The sequence below is a fragment of the Tenrec ecaudatus genome, chromosome 5 (assembly GCF_050624435.1).
Source record: "Tenrec ecaudatus isolate mTenEca1 chromosome 5, mTenEca1.hap1, whole genome shotgun sequence".
Taxonomy (NCBI): domain Eukaryota; kingdom Metazoa; phylum Chordata; class Mammalia; order Afrosoricida; family Tenrecidae; genus Tenrec; species Tenrec ecaudatus.
This window is the reverse complement of record NC_134534.1, coordinates 10,062,588-10,077,929: the sequence shown is the minus strand read 5'-3', so window position 1 is coordinate 10,077,929 and position 15,342 is coordinate 10,062,588. Positions and strand designations below refer to the sequence as shown.

Below are 15,342 nucleotides of genomic sequence, written 5' to 3'. Positions count from 1 at the left end.
CAATAACAACAGATACCCACCATTTGCCGTCAAGTTGATTCTGGTGCACAGCATCCCCATGAATATCGGAGCAGAACTATACTCCACAGGGTCTTCAGCAGCTGACCCTTTGGAAGCCATTCTTCTGAAGCACCGTCAGGGCTCCTTGTAACCTCATTACAGGGAAAATCTAACCCGGATCAGTACCTGCTTAATCCTACGGTGTAACTGTTAGACTGCTTCTTGTGCTTTTTTTTACAAGTCTACTCATTCAGCTCTGACTCTGATACCACGCCAGACACCAGAAGGGACAGACCTCCTCAGCACCTAGGGGCACAAACAGAACTTCTCTATGGACCTCAAATGGAAGGTGGTTGATGGTTTCTTTTTGAGATAATACCCTAGTATTTTATTTTGGAAGAGTTGGAATCTTAAGCCTTTAAAATTATCTATTTAAATGCACAGTTGTTCTACCTACCCAAAGCAGGCAAACAATGAGACAAGCTCAAAATGAAAACACACATTTTAATCAAGCATCCATTATTGTTTTAAAAGTTGCCACAAAGAAAGAACACTGTGAACCAGCTAAACAACCTTCTTGAAAGGCATATTGAATGGACTACTGAGAAGACTGCAACGTAAGGTCACATACCAGCAGCAGAACCCTGGCCAGCTGTCACCACCACACATACCATAGTGGAACCCTGTCTGGCACACCCATTTCAGAGGTTGCCAAGCCTGGGCTACATACTGTGCCGACATCAAACTCTTCCAGAAATAAAAAGAAGTCCTGCAGTCTAACTTTATTCACATTTTCATTATCAGAAGACCCAATTATAAAAGACTACTTCCAAAGGCTTAAGATCTGGGGTGGACGGGGGCTGATGAGTGGTTTGAACTGTTGAGTACAGCGCAGATAGTCTGAAATCACACACACACCAAATTCAAAATAAAAAAATCTACCCAAACAAAACCCACACACTTCAAGCCTTGATTCTAGATTCGCAGGCATCCAATTACTCTGACCCGCTCCCAGCTTAGAGCGAGCTGAGCCCCACACACTTGCAGCTCGGCATTCATGTGTACTTTCCATCCCAATGAACAGAAGCCGGCTTTCTAATTTTGACAACAGCTTGAAAAATGTATTGATGAAATCACCAGAACTCATTAAATTAACTTAATATTAATATTTAGGTCAAGACAAATTCAAATATAACAAATAGGCTCCAGTGGCTAAAGTTTGTTTCCAAAGTAATATTTTTAGGATCCTTTTTTATGTAAAAAAGGAGCTAGGCTCCCCCCACAGTCCTGGGTGTTCATGACAAAGGACCAATGCAAGGAGAAAGAAGGGAGGGGGCCAATTATAATCGACTGCAGAATGCTGGTCAGATGGCAGTCACTCTCCTCTGGGCTGGAAAAGGTTTGTCTCTACAGGAGCAGCCAGCCTCAGGTGAGCAGTCAGAGTGGCTGGGTCCGCTGAGCCAAGGGGCCCCCACCACGACACAAACTGCGCCAGCAGTGATGGCCAGGCTGCCTGCCCGATTCAGAGGAAGCAAAATGTGCATGAGAATACAGAGCCTCAGTTACCTCTCTCACCTTCCATCCTCATCAAGGAGAGAGAAGACTGGGGGGTTGATTAGGGTCTCCCAGACCTGAAGCGGGTAGAAGGCCCCTCAGGCTTTAAAGGGACGCACACTCACAATCACTAGAAGACTGTGATGCTCTGGAGTTCAGCCCTCTAGTAGCACCTCCTCCAGTACCCTGGGGACACCCAGATTCAGCCTGGAGATCTTAGGATTCCCAAGAGGGCAGAGAATGCCACCTCTGGGTTCTCAGGACCAATTCCACATCCTCATATGGAGTCCATATGGACTTCCCAAGCTGGGAGTGTCTGGGGCTTGTCTCCACCTGTGAATCTGAGGACTGGTGCTTCTGACAAAGGGCAGTGGCTACCACCTGAACATACCCTTGGAGGGTTGGATTGTCACCTCCAGGGCATGGCTTGGCTGTCAGGTGTACATTCTCCCTGAGATGAAAGTGGCTGAACCTGTTATCCAGAGGGTCTCCAGCCTGACCTTCCTGGTTTGTTTGTTTGTTTGTTTTTCGAGGAGGTTCACTCGGCAACTGGGAAAGGCAGGTGGCAATGGACTGGCTCAGCCCAGCAGCAGCATCTCCCTGTGGCAGAAAGCAGAGGCAACTGGCCCTCCTAACTCGATCACAGGCCAGCAAGGTCACAGCTCAAAGAGGCTCCCATCCAATAAACCTGTGCGTCTGAGGGGTTTAACACCGTCCAGCCACCTTGTCACCAGCCTCAGGTCACCACCACTTGAATTTCTTTCCCAGGTTTTAGACACCGCTTCCCTAGGCTTTCTGACTTAATCTTACCTAATATTATTTTAAGTCTTTCTCCAAAAGCTGTACAACAATCCTTCGAAAAGACAAACATCAGTATTCCACTCACCTTCCTTTACACGTGTATACTTAAAGAATCAAAACCCTACAAATTATTTCCAATTTAGTGTGTGTGCTGCCGAAGTGATCACTGAATTATTTCTTGGTTTAAAACATTTTACAGGTTAAACAAACACAGGCCTGCCGCCATGGAGTGAGTGTAGACTCCGGCAGCCCAGTGGGACAGAGAAGTGCCATAAGGTTACCAGGCCGTAATACTTACAGAAGCCATCCACCCCATCTTTATCCCCACCAGCTGCTGGTGGGTTTCAACTGCCAACTTTTCGGGCAGCAGTGTGTCAGCTTAACCACAGTGCCACCAGGGCGCCTTGCTTTCACAGCAGCGGTTCTCAGCCTGTGGGCTGCAACCCCTTTGAGGGTCGAACAACCCATTCACAGGGGTCACCGATTCATAACAGTAGCAAAATTACAGTTATGAAGTAGCAACGAAAACAATTTGATGATTGGAGGTCACCACAACATGAGGAACTGTATTAAAGGACCACGGCATTAGGAAGTTTGAGAACCACTGCCTTACAGGGTACAGATCACCCCAATACAAAGGTGAATCACGCACCTGTACACCAATATACATACATGTACACAGATGAGATGACCACAGTGAACACACACTGAGAGTGTTTGGAGGCGAGCAGAAGCTCACACAGCCCATCCTGTGTGGCTGCGGAGGGCCGCTGGCTGTTTCAAGCGTGCCCTCGATCACCTGGCTGCGTAATGTCAATGATAAGCCACGGTGGGCATGTGGGTTTCAATTCAGAGCAGCTGTTCTCAACCAATGGGTCGAGACAGCTTTGGGAGGGGGTCAGAGGACGCTTTCACACGGGGTGCCTGATTCATACAGTAGCAAAATTGCAGTGATGAAATAGCAACAACAAAAAAGAAGCATCGATAATAATTTTATTGTTGGGGGGTCACCACCACATGAGGAACTGTATGATAGGGTCGCGGCCTTAGGAAGGTTGAGAACCACTGTTAATAGCACTGTCCCGCTGGGCTTCCACAGCTGTCATCTTTATGGGATCAGATTGAGACAGAGTTCTCCTGGGAAGGCACTGGTGGGTTTGAACCACTGTCCTGCTTGGCAGTTGAGTGCTTAAGCCACAAGGCCACCAGGAATCCTACTACACAATCTGGACTATCAAATTTGTACTCTGAAATAGAATTCCAGGGCAACATGCCAGCCTTCCAACACTGTTTGGGAGAATACTTGAACAAGCCGCCCCAGTTCTATGAACCTTACTTTTCTAAGATGAAAATTCACAGACCAGCCTGGTGTACAGAGAAGCGAGCGCAGTTGGTGCTTCATAGGATGATTGATGACTGTGGCCTCTGGAGCCACAGATGGGAACCAGCAGTCACTCAGTATCAGGGCCTCAGTTTCCCCGGCTGCACAATGGAAGCACTAATACCTACTTAGTAAGGAGCTTGCCAGCTTGTTAAACCCTCTCTGCCAAGAAATATCAGCATTTCCACCATCACCACTGCAACACTCAGTTGCCATTTGGACAACGCCTTTTGTGTTGGCTACATTGCAAAATTAGCCAAATTTAGTGAACCGAACGTAATACAGGATGAGCTCATGCATCCAAGAATGTTTATGCTGACTTTCAGAAACGTTCCGTGCACAAGACATTGAATGCTGACAAGATATATCTTTATCAAATACCCGTCCTAGGCCACAAATCTAGTCAGTGAGCCAAAATGACACTTCTATTGTACTGCCCCGCTCAAAGCTCACTGCAAAGCTATCTCATAAACCAGCGCAGCCATCTCCAAAATGCACCAAGCACCCGAGAAAGCTGTGGCGGGGCTCTGCCTATGCTAGGCTGGATGGGTGCCACGTCCTCACTGTAGCAGGCTGATCTGGCCACCCATTCAGTTGCTCAAAAGCACTTATTTAACAACAGGCAAGCAAGCCTTGTGCTAAACCCTGGACAAATGACAGAGGTTAAAAAAAATAGACTGCCCAAAAAAATAAAACTTCCAAATTCACAGCTATCAAGTCCATTCCAACTCGTCGTGAGCTATAGACCACAATAGAACTGCCCCTGTAGGTTTCCAAGCCAGTAGCTGTACAAGGTGTCGAAAGCCTTTTTCCCAAGAGCAGCTGACCTTTCAGCTCGAAGCCCAATGCCTAATCCACTATGCCACCAGGGCTCCTGAGGAAACATGCCGCAAACAATGACATAAAAAAGGATTTTGTTTTCCTGAAAGAGAGCAAATGGTGGGCTCCTAACTAGAGGTGGCACAGGCCCAGCAACGCTGTGCTCAAGTTATATCCAGGAGGACCACAAGTCAGAAGGAACAGCCATGAAGACACATGTGGGGGCCGAGACGGTGAGCTAAGCAACCTCTTGCTGGAGTAACAGGGATTGCAAATGGCTAACATGCTCGGCTGCTAACAGCAAGACTGGAGGGTCTCTGGGTCTCTGTCCAAGGGCTGGTGGTGATCTACTGAAAAACCAGGCACTGAAAACCGAAAGGAGTCTAGGTCTATTCTGCCATGCAGGGGGTCAGCATGAGTCCGAATCAACTTGGAGGCAGCCTCTCAGGAACTAAAGGTATCGTCTGGGCCCACCGTAAGCACTTTCTACAGAGAGACTAGGAGGAAATTGAAATATACCCACTGGACCCACAGTGAGGTGTACCTGAGCTAAAACTCCATTGATAACTGTAAGTGGTAATATACAAGATCGGGCCAAAGCAGGACCTGAAGGGACAAGTAAGCTGCATGAAGAAGTGGCCCAAATGCCCAGTCTCCACTCCTGTCACATTACCTTTTTTCTCCCAGTCTGCACCTATGGCCTCCTGGGGAGTTCCTTACCATACTTTAAGTGAAGACCAAAAAAGTCATGCTTGGTTTACAGATGGCTCTGCACGATATGCAGGTGCCACTCGTAAGTGGACAGCAGCAGCACTACAGCCCCTTTCTGCAATCTCCTTAAAGGACAGTGGTGAAGGGAAATCTTCCCAATGGGCAGAACTTCCAGCAGTGCACCTGGCCGTTCAGTTTGCCTACAAGGAAAAATGGCCAGATGTGAGACTGTATACTGATTCATGGGCTGTGGCTAATGGTTTGGCTGGGTTGTCAGGGAATTGGAAGGACCATGATTGGAAAATTGGTGACAAGGAGATGTTGGGAAGATGTGGATAGACCTCTCCGAATGGGCCAAGAAAGTAAAGGTAATTGTATCTCACGTGACCACTCACCAAAGGATTACCTCTGAAGAGGAGGACTTTAATAATCAAGTGGATAAGATGGCATGCACTGTGGAGACTGGTCCTTCTCTTTCCTCTGCCACCCCTGTTATCGCCCGATGGGCACATGAACAAAGTGGACATGGCGGGAGGGATGGAGGTTATGCGTGGGCATAGCAACATGGACTTCCACTCACCGAGGCTGACTAGGCCACGGCCACTGCTGAGTGGCCCATTTGCCAGCAGCAGAGACTAACACTAAGTCCAAGATATGGGACCATTCCTCGGGGAGATCAACCAGCAACTTGGTGGCAGGTTGATTACATAGGATCACTTCCATCAGGGAGAGGACAGCGTTTTGTTCTTACTAAAATAGACAACTACTCTGGATATGGATTTGCCTTCCCTGCACACAATGCTTCTGTCAAAACTAGTTTCATGGACTTATAGAATGCCTCATCCACCGGCATGGCATCCCACAGAGCATTGCTTCAGATCAAGGAACTCACTTTACAGCAAATGCAGTGCGGCAATGGGTCCATTCCCATGGAATCCACTGGTCATATCATGTTCTTCCATCATCCTGAAGCTGCTGGTTTGATAGAACAATGGAATGGGCTCCTAAAGACACAATTACTGCGCCAACTAGTGGCAACAACTTGCGAGGCTGGGGCAATGTTCTCCAGGAAGCTGTATACGCTCTAAACTAGCGGCCAATATATAGTCCTGTGTCTCCAATAGCCAGAATTAATGGGTCCAGGAACCAAGGGGTGGGAGCTGGAGCGGCACCACTCACTATTACTCCTAGTGATCCACTTGCAGCATTTTTGCTTCCTGTCCCAGCAACCCTGTGTTCCTCAGGCCTGGAGGTCCTGGTCCCGAAGGAAGGAACTCTCCCACCTGGAAACACAGCATGGATCCCACTGAACTGGCAGCTGAGAATGCGCCCTGGCCACTTTGGACTTCTCATGCCTTTGGATCACAGGTCAGGAAAGGTGTCACTGTACTAAGTGGTGTGATTGATCCTGACTACCAAGGAGCATTTGGACTGGTACTGCATAATGGAGGTAAAGAAGAATATGTCTGGAATCCAGGAGATCCCATAGGCCGACTCTTAGTGCTACCATACCCGGTGATGAAAGTAAATGGTAAATTACAGCAACCCAATCCTGACAGGACTTATAATGACCCAGACCCCTCAGGAATGAAGGTCTGGGTCACCCCACCAGGCAAAACACCACAGCCAGCTGAGGTCCTTGCTGAGGGCAAAGGTAATGCAGAATGGGTAGTAGAAGGAGGTAGTTCTACCTATCAGTTACCACCACGTGATCAATTGCAAAAGCGAGGTTTGTAATTGTCAGTGTATTTTCTTTTTATGTGCTTACTGCATATCTTTCCTTTGTTCAGGTATGATATATTAGATGTAATTGGACTCAGTGTGTTTTCATTTATATGTATGATAGATGATTGATGATAAGTATAAGTGTGAATTCATCAATGTCCAGAAATTATAATAACTATATATGGCGAAAGAATATTGTGCAGGTAGGTGCCAGGTTGGCAAGAGGTGGATTGAGGTAGTTAGTTTATTGTGCCAGTCTGGCCGATAAACACATGTGGGATTAGTTAAAGGGCGGAGAGATAAATGGCTCGGCAAGCCTTGCCTTTCTTGTCTCTTGCTCCTCGGACCAGTGTACGGCTGGTTGCCTTGCTTGTTCTGTGCCTCAATTTGCAAGCTACACTACCTGTGGGACACCTAACCTGTGGACTGTGTCGCTGTAATTTGAGGTTCCTCCAAGACTTGTTTTGCCACACAATTGGAATTTACATCTCTTGAGCTGGGGACTGACTGTTGGTGACCTGGCTGACTATTGGTGACCTGCCTTGCTGTTTGCTGCCTGTGCCCAGATGGCCTGAATTTCTCTACAGAGGACTACCTGGCGGCCCTCCAGACTTGAGGGGTTGCCAGTGTCTTGCAACTGTCTCATGGGAGTGAGCTGCACTGAGACATTTGTACTGCTTTATAATTTAACTGTTCATTTCTTATGTTATATCTCTATAAATATATACATAAAATTATTAGCAATCTGGTTTTGTCTCTCTAGAGACCCCTGTCTAGCACAATCTTCTTCCCTCAATTAACTGGTAAGTAGAGGTAAAGGCTTGCTTGTGATGAGTCAGATAACCCCACGAGCGGTACTACTTGACAAGTAATTTCTTTTCCCCCCACTTAATTTCAGAACGTTCTGAGAAATGAATTTTAAGAGTAGGCGAAATGTGACCTGGGATCTACCAGCCAGCAGCATTCACTTAAACTTCCAGAAAGGATGTTTTTCCTGAGGCAAGTAGAATCAATTTGCAAATCTAATCACACCTCCATTTCAATCCCAGAGGTCAACCACTTTCTTAGGAGAGTACAACAAAGCCTCAAGCCAATTATCACAAGGAGCCCTCCTCTTAGGGGGCTATGGAAAGCTGAACCAAAGGTCAATGGTTCATGCCCACCAGCCGCTCCTAAGCAAAAGATGTCTGCTTTCAAGAAGAGTAACAGCCTTGGAAACCCTATGGTACAGTTCTACGCTGTCCGGCAGGGTTGCTGTGTGTTACACTCAGCTTGATGGTAGGGAGTTTAGTTTAGGATTTTCTTTTTATCATTAAGAGTTTGTGCAATGTACCCACCATGTTTTCCAAAGCAAAGCCCCCTCCCAGCAGCAGCATAGGCAGAAGTCTAAGGAATTTACAAAATTCTCCCAATAAATAGCTCAGCCAAAAAAAACTTAACTCTTGACTGTGAGTCAAGAAATCTTCCTGCTAGGGTGGCTCTTCAAAACCTAAATGTGAAGGGCTTAAACTGAAAGAAAACATTTTGAAACTGATGAAGGCAATCTATGTATAAATGTGCTTGCTACAATTGATCTATGCATTGCTCTAAGAGCTGTAAGAGCCTCCAATAAAAGGGCTTATAAAAAAGAAAGAAAACAATGATGGCAACATTGTTTTTGTGAATATTATTATCTCTGCATGTCTATCTGGTGGAGAAAACAAGAGAACCAACATTGGGGGGGGGGGACAGGAAGGAAGAGGGTGTTAACAAACCCAGGGACAGGGAACAACAAGGGATTGAAAATCAATGTCGAGGAGTGGGTAGGAGGACTGGTAGGTAGGGCTTGATCAAGTGCAATGTAACCAAGAGGAATGAGTGAAACCCAAATGAAGGCTGAACATGACAGTGAGACAAGAGGAAAGTAAAAGGAAATAGAGGAAAGAACGAGGAGGCAAAGGGCACTTATAGAGGTCTAAATACAGGCATGCACATATGTAAATGTATTTATATATGACAGGGAAACAGATCTATGTAAATGTATTTATAGATTTAGTATTAAGGTAGCAGATGGACATTGGGCCTCTACTCAAGTACTCCCTCAACGCAAAAACACTTTGTTCTATTAACCTGGCATTCCATGAAGCTCACCTTTCCCACACAATTGCTGAAGACAAAGCAGGTGATAAGCAAATGTGGTGAAGAAAGTTGATGGTGCCCGGCTATCAAAAGATAAAGCATCTGGGGTCTTAAAGGCTTGAAGATAAACAAGCAGACATCTAGCTGAGAAGCAACAAAACCCACATGGATGAAGAACACCAGCTTGTGTGATCATGAGGTGTCTATAGGATCAGGTATCAGGCATCAAAGACCCAGAACAAACAATCGTATCATTGTGAATGAGGGGGAGTGGAAAGTGGAGATCCAAAGCCCATCTGTAGGCAACTAGCTGTCTCCGGGAGAAGAGGAGGCAGTCGGTGCACCGAAGAAACACACAACTTTCCTCTAGTTCTTTAATGTTTCCTTCCCCTGCCGCCGGCACTATCCTGACCCCAATTCTACCTTACAAATCTGGCTAGACCAGAGCATGTACACTGGTACAGATAAGAACTGGAAACACAGGGAAACCAGGACAGATAAACCCCTCAGGTCCAATATTGAGAGTAGCCATATCAGGAGGGTAAAGGGAAGGTGAGGAACCGATCACTATGATCTATACATAACCCCCTCCCAGGGGGACTGACAACAGAAAAGTGGGTGAAGGGAGACATTGGACAGTAGAAGACATGAGAAACTACTAATTCATAAATTATCAAGGGTTCATGAAGGAGGGAGGGGGGAAATTAGAAGCTGATACCAAGGGCTCAAGTAGAGAGAAAGAGAAAGAAAATGTTTTGAGAATAATGAAGGTAACAAATGTACAAATGTGCTTGACACAATGGATGTATGGTTTGTGATGAGTTGTATGAGCCAACAAAATGGATTTTAAAAAAAAGAACAGCCAACCTGTTGGAAACCTTTCACCTCAATGTGGGACAGCCAAGGACTTGTGTGGACAACACTCAGATCCCTCAAAGAAATGACTGCTACAAAGTTGCCACCGGGGCAGATAACAAGAGCATCAACTTATCAATGTGCAGGGGGATGTGCTTCCAGACAGGGCCCTGCCCTTGAAGTTCATGGTGTGGGTTGATGAAAGCTAGTGACATGAAAAGGGACTGGCATTTTATCCTAAAAAGGCGGTTTCCGCGAGCTGCCGCCACACTTTACAGATTTATCAAGCAAACCCCATATCAAATTGCTCCAGACATGGAGCTGCAGCGTCTGAGACCCAATCACAGAACCAAAGGGACCAGAGTCTTTTCTTGAGGTACACATGAATCCCTAAAGGCCCAAGAGGCCAACATTCCTCTAGTGCTTTAAGACACCCCTCTGGAATTGTCCCCTGACAAACTACAAGGCTGCCTGACAACACAAAATGGCCCGGTACCTGCTTTTCACATAAAAATTAGAGTCTATTTGCAGGAAGGGGCTGGGGCACGGGGAGGGGGGTGGGGGGAATGTCCCAAAATGATCATGTCTTCCAAGCCCTTGGGGATACTTATAGTATACAGGCATTTTCATCAGTCTTCCACACAGTGGGGGCACGCGTTTGAACGTTGACAATTGAGACAAGAAAAAGTCTCACCAACAAACCTTACTAACAGGTAATGTTGCACAACAGCCCTGGAAAGGAAACCCCCCCCCCAGGAGGGGGGGGGGCTCTGCACACGCAGAAGACACTGCAGTCTTTTCTCGGTTTCACAGGCAGACAGGAACCCATCGCTGAGATTCTTCCAAGGAAGGGGGTTGGGGAGGACACTTGGTAAGGCCAAGAATAGCCGTGAGGTTTCGAGAGGCAAAAAAAAAAATCCCACAGCCACTGCCACTTCCACTACAGCTTGACAGTCATCGAAGGGGCTAATTACAGTAGGAACTGTAGGTTTTGGACACACCTAAAGACCACACCCTAGAGCCGGGCAGCTGGGCTTTTTATAAACGCTGGCAGAGGTCAGCGCAGCGGCAAGCTCTGACCGCTCAGGTGAGAGGCGGAGATGCGGGGCAGCGCGCGCGGCAGCCGGGTCGCCGGGGACCAGGGACCCCAGGCCCGGCGGGTAGGGGGTGTGCATGCGGGCGCGGCTGGGGCGGCGGGGGAGCAGCTCGGGCGAGCTTGCGCGCGTGCGCGCGCGTGGAGGTACGAGCCGCGCCGAGGGCGGAAGGAAGGAGGATCCGAATGAATGGGCGCCTGGGGTGGGGAGGCCGGGCGCGAGCCGGAGGAAGCGGCCGCAGCGCCGAGGCGGGGGAGGGCGCCGGGCCAGGCCCGCCGCGCCGCCGAGGCAGGAGGAAGCCAGCCGCGGGCTCGCGCAGCCGCCGAAAGGGGCCAGGAGCGGAGAGCGGACAGCGAGCGCGGAGAGGAAGACGCGGAAAACGCATCACTCACCCAGCGCGCGAGCCTCCAGGCGCTCTCAGCCCCGCGCCTCCGCCCTCCACGACCGCGCGGGCGGCTCCTCGGCGGCGCTAGGGGGAGCCCCGGGCCCGGAGCGGAGAGCGGCGGCGGCGGCCGGACCGGGAGCCCCTCCGCACCTGCCCCTGTGGCGGAGCCGCGACGAGCCAGGCGGCGGCGGCGGCAGCGGCTCCGAGCGGGGAGGGCAAGTGACCCGGATGTACAGGGTAACGGCGAGGAGGGGGAGGGGGAAATGCCAGGAAGTGAGGGCGCCGCGGACCTGTCCGGTCGTGCGCATGCGCCGCGCGCCCGCCCCGCAAGGTAAATCCTCAGTCTTCGCTCTCCGCCCCCGCCTCTCCCGAAAGGGGAGGGGCGAGGCCGGAGACAGGTGGTCCTCGGGGCGCGGCGTGGTTGGCAAGGGGGCGCGGCCATTGCCCCACGCCCGCGCCCGTCTTAAAGAAGAAGCTCCTAACGCGGAGATGGGTTCTTCGTGGTGGGTCATGGCCTGCCGGCGTTCTTTATGGTGGGGAAACTGAGGCTCAGAGGCGGCGAGGAAGGCCCTGCCTCGAATTGGCGAACTCAGCCAAGGCAGGGACTCAGCCTCTGGGCTCGCAGGCCCGGGCTCCTGGGGAAGCCAGCAAAGTGGCCACATTTCATTTCCCAGGCCTGTAGTGGCTGCCAGGCTGGCACCACGCCAGGACCCTCCGTCAAGGTGCGGAGCCGCCCTCACCGGGGTCGCTGAACGGGCTCCGCGGAGCCGGGATGCCCTGTTACCGCCCGCGATCTCTGAGGCCGCAGACGCCCTGGGGATTTCAGAGGATCAACCCCAAGAGATCAGGAGACACCGGGCGGCACCTGGTCCCGGAGGATAAACCAGGCCTGGGGAAGCAGATGTCTCTGTGCTGAGAATTGGGATGTCGCCAAAGGCCCCGCCCCGTAATTACTTCTGGAATGCCCCTTTTCACGCTTAAAGCATACATGCTCCCTCCCACCTCACACACACAAAGTACCAGAATGTGCCTTCTCACTTGCCAGATTCCCCCACCCACCCCATTAATCCCCTGCCCTAGAGTAGATAGATGATAGCGACCTCACAGGACAGAGCCAGTTTCTGGGACCGTAAATCTTTATTGGAGAAGGCGGCCTCCTCTTTCTCCCCAAAGGGGCGCTGGCCTTGCAGTTGATTAGCAGGCTAACGCTTAGCCCACTGCTCAACCAGGGCTCATTCCCCTACCCCCCATGAACACTCAGGTGTAAGTAATCACTACAGTTACTTCGCCTCAGGCTGTTTTCTATTTGAGGACTGATCATGACGATTTAGGCAAAGGGGTTTTTTTAATTTTAGGGGTAAGGGGCGCACTGAAAATCCCACAAAATTGAGGATTTTTCTCCCAAGAAGACAGCACATAAGCACACAAATTTACATAAAATTTAATGGGCTTTGTGGGCCAGAGGCGCTCTGGTGGTGCAATGGTTAAGCCTCACCTGCCAAGGTGAAGGTTTGAGCCACCAGGGCCAAGGGAGGACAGTGTGGCAGTCTAGCTACTTCCATAAAGATTCACTGGCCTAAGGGGGGGGAGGGCAGTTGTATGCTGCCTTATAGGATCTCCGTGAGCGGGGGATCCACGCAAGGGGTTTTACAAACCCAGATGAGGTCTGGGGTGGCAACAGGTTGGCTCCACGATTCACCTCAATGTTGGCAGTTCAAATCCACGTGGCTGTACGGAGAGGTAGCCTGGCAACCTGTTTCCTTGCAGATTACAGCAGAGAAAACCCTATGGGGCACTTCTACTCTGTCACACAGGCTGGAAATGAGTGGTTGGAAGTCAACCCTGACAGTAGGGCGGGGGTGGCTGCTGCTGCTGCTGGCATGCAGCCAGAGAACCATCCTCCCTATGAAACCCAGATGATGAGTCTTTCTTGCCCTACTCAAATAGGTAAGGACCAAGAGATACTTGGTTGTTACTGTTGATGTCTAATAATTTCTTCTAGTCCCCAAGTAACCTTTTTTCTGGCTTCCTCTGGTGGCATAGTGGGCTACACATTGGACTGCTAATCAAAAGGTAGGCAGTTTGAAACCACCAGCTGCTCTGGGAGACAGGGAGGTTTTCTACGACGGTAAAAAGTTACCGTCTTGGAAACCCAGAGAGAAAATTCTGCCCTGTTTTAATGGGTCACTGTGAGACATCATCGGCTCGATGCAGTGCGTTTGGTTTGGAGTCTTGAGTTAGGTAAGGTCAAGTGGATTGGCCATATTGTGAGCACATACATTATGGGTGTAATGAACCTAAGACTGTTGCCTTGAAACCTTCTGCATCTTTGAAACTTAAGGCAAAAAATCCCCTTAAGCCATCTTAAAAGAGAATGTAGTTTTGTTTAACTAGGAAAAAAAAAGAAAAAGGTCTGTCTTGAGCATTATGTCCTGTTTAAGAATCACCAGTATAGGATCAAATGGACAACAAATAAGAAGCTTAGGGGCGTAGCATTTGTGTTAATCAGAAAAGGAGGGTGAAAACACAACTCAAAGAAGGTTTTCAGTGTTCCTTTTACACACAACAGGAATTGTTGGATGGGCGCATGCTTGCTGTGTGAACTCTCAGCAACCAACATTTAAAGGGGGGGACCCTATAGGAGTCTACCCTGTACATCTGAGGAAATAATCATAATAAGACATAGAGAGATTAGGCGACTTTTTAAAGGTGTGTACACACACACACACACACACACACACACGGCAAGAGTCTATCTGCCTCAGGCTTTTTACCCTAAATTTACACTTCAGGTTCATGACATAGGGGTTCTGTACCATATAGAGTCTCCATCAATTTCTCATGAACCGATGTTTTGCAAACATTGGGGCTGCCAGACCAGTCATCACAACTCGAGAACCTTGGCCAATAGGTCTGACGCTGACACTTGTTCTTCAAAACCAGCAGCCGCTCCAAGAAAGCGGGAGCTTTCTACTCCCAGAGTTCATCTTGGAAACCTACAGGGCAGGTCTACTCTGTCCTATGGAGTTAATTGGTCAGAAATGATTAGAAGGCTGTGAGTAATAGGAGCACACTGTCCTCAGTTTGGACCAAAGAAGAATCGACAGACCAGTCTCTTAGATATAGCTCTGATTAGCCGCATGTCTCCAACCCAACCTCCCATCTCCCACTGAAAGCCGAGTTCTCTTCCAGAGTATCAGCCGATAAACAGTTCGGCTGGGCTGAACTTCAATGAGCGTGTTCACTAACCGGGAGCGCTTCTTTCGCACGGAGCAGAAACTGGGTGCCCAACAGCTAGGAGACTGGCCCAGGGGAACTCCCAATCCAGCAGAGAAAAAGGCTCAGTAGCAATGTAGGATGAGGCTTGGGAGGAGAGGGAAATGTCCCTTCCTGAGGGACCTTCCTCCTTAGCACTCCTCGGCCCCTCCTGGTCCGTGCCAGAACTCAAGAGAAAGCTCCCCTCCTGCCCACCACGGGAGATGTCCGAAAGAGCAAAGCTCTGTCTTTTCCCTGTCCTCTTGACCTTCCACATAAACGGTCACACTCCAGCTGAGGCTGAAGCTTGACACATCTTACGTGGACCCGAAGAGGCACCTGAGAACAGCTGCCACCTGGAGCTGCACCGTGTCAGTGTCGCTGGCTGGTACAGGCAGAAACTGGTGGACTGGTATCCTCAATAATGACAGAATGACATTTTTCAAAGGTCTGTGTTGAGAAACAAGCCTAACGCAGAAGACAGGCCTACATCTCAAACCCAACCCACTGACATCAAGTGCACTCTGACTCACAGTGACCTTACCAGACAGAACAGAAATGCTCCTTAGTGTTTCTCACATTGAAAGTCTCCCTCCTATGCCTCCCAGGTTTCCCCCTTTATTTAACATCGGGCTAGGTCAGTT

At 49.3% G+C, this 15,342-nt stretch overlaps 1 protein-coding gene across 6 annotated transcripts in view; it reads right to left on the bottom strand.

Annotated features, from left to right (window-relative positions):
• CYRIB (CYFIP related Rac1 interactor B) overlaps positions 1–15,342 on the bottom strand; it is a 139,112-nt gene that overhangs the window by 55,040 nt on the left and 68,730 nt on the right. For 2 of the 6 annotated variants that reach the window (XM_075549264.1, XM_075549263.1), the window contains exon 1: positions 11,451–11,648. The exons of 2 other annotated variants lie outside the window; for them this stretch is intronic. The gene's annotated coding sequence lies outside the window, so the exon portion shown is untranslated. Of the gene's footprint in view, positions 1–11,450; positions 11,652–15,342 lie in introns of those variants that run through there. 2 more of the 6 variants (XM_075549266.1, XM_075549259.1) reach the window with 2 other exon arrangements.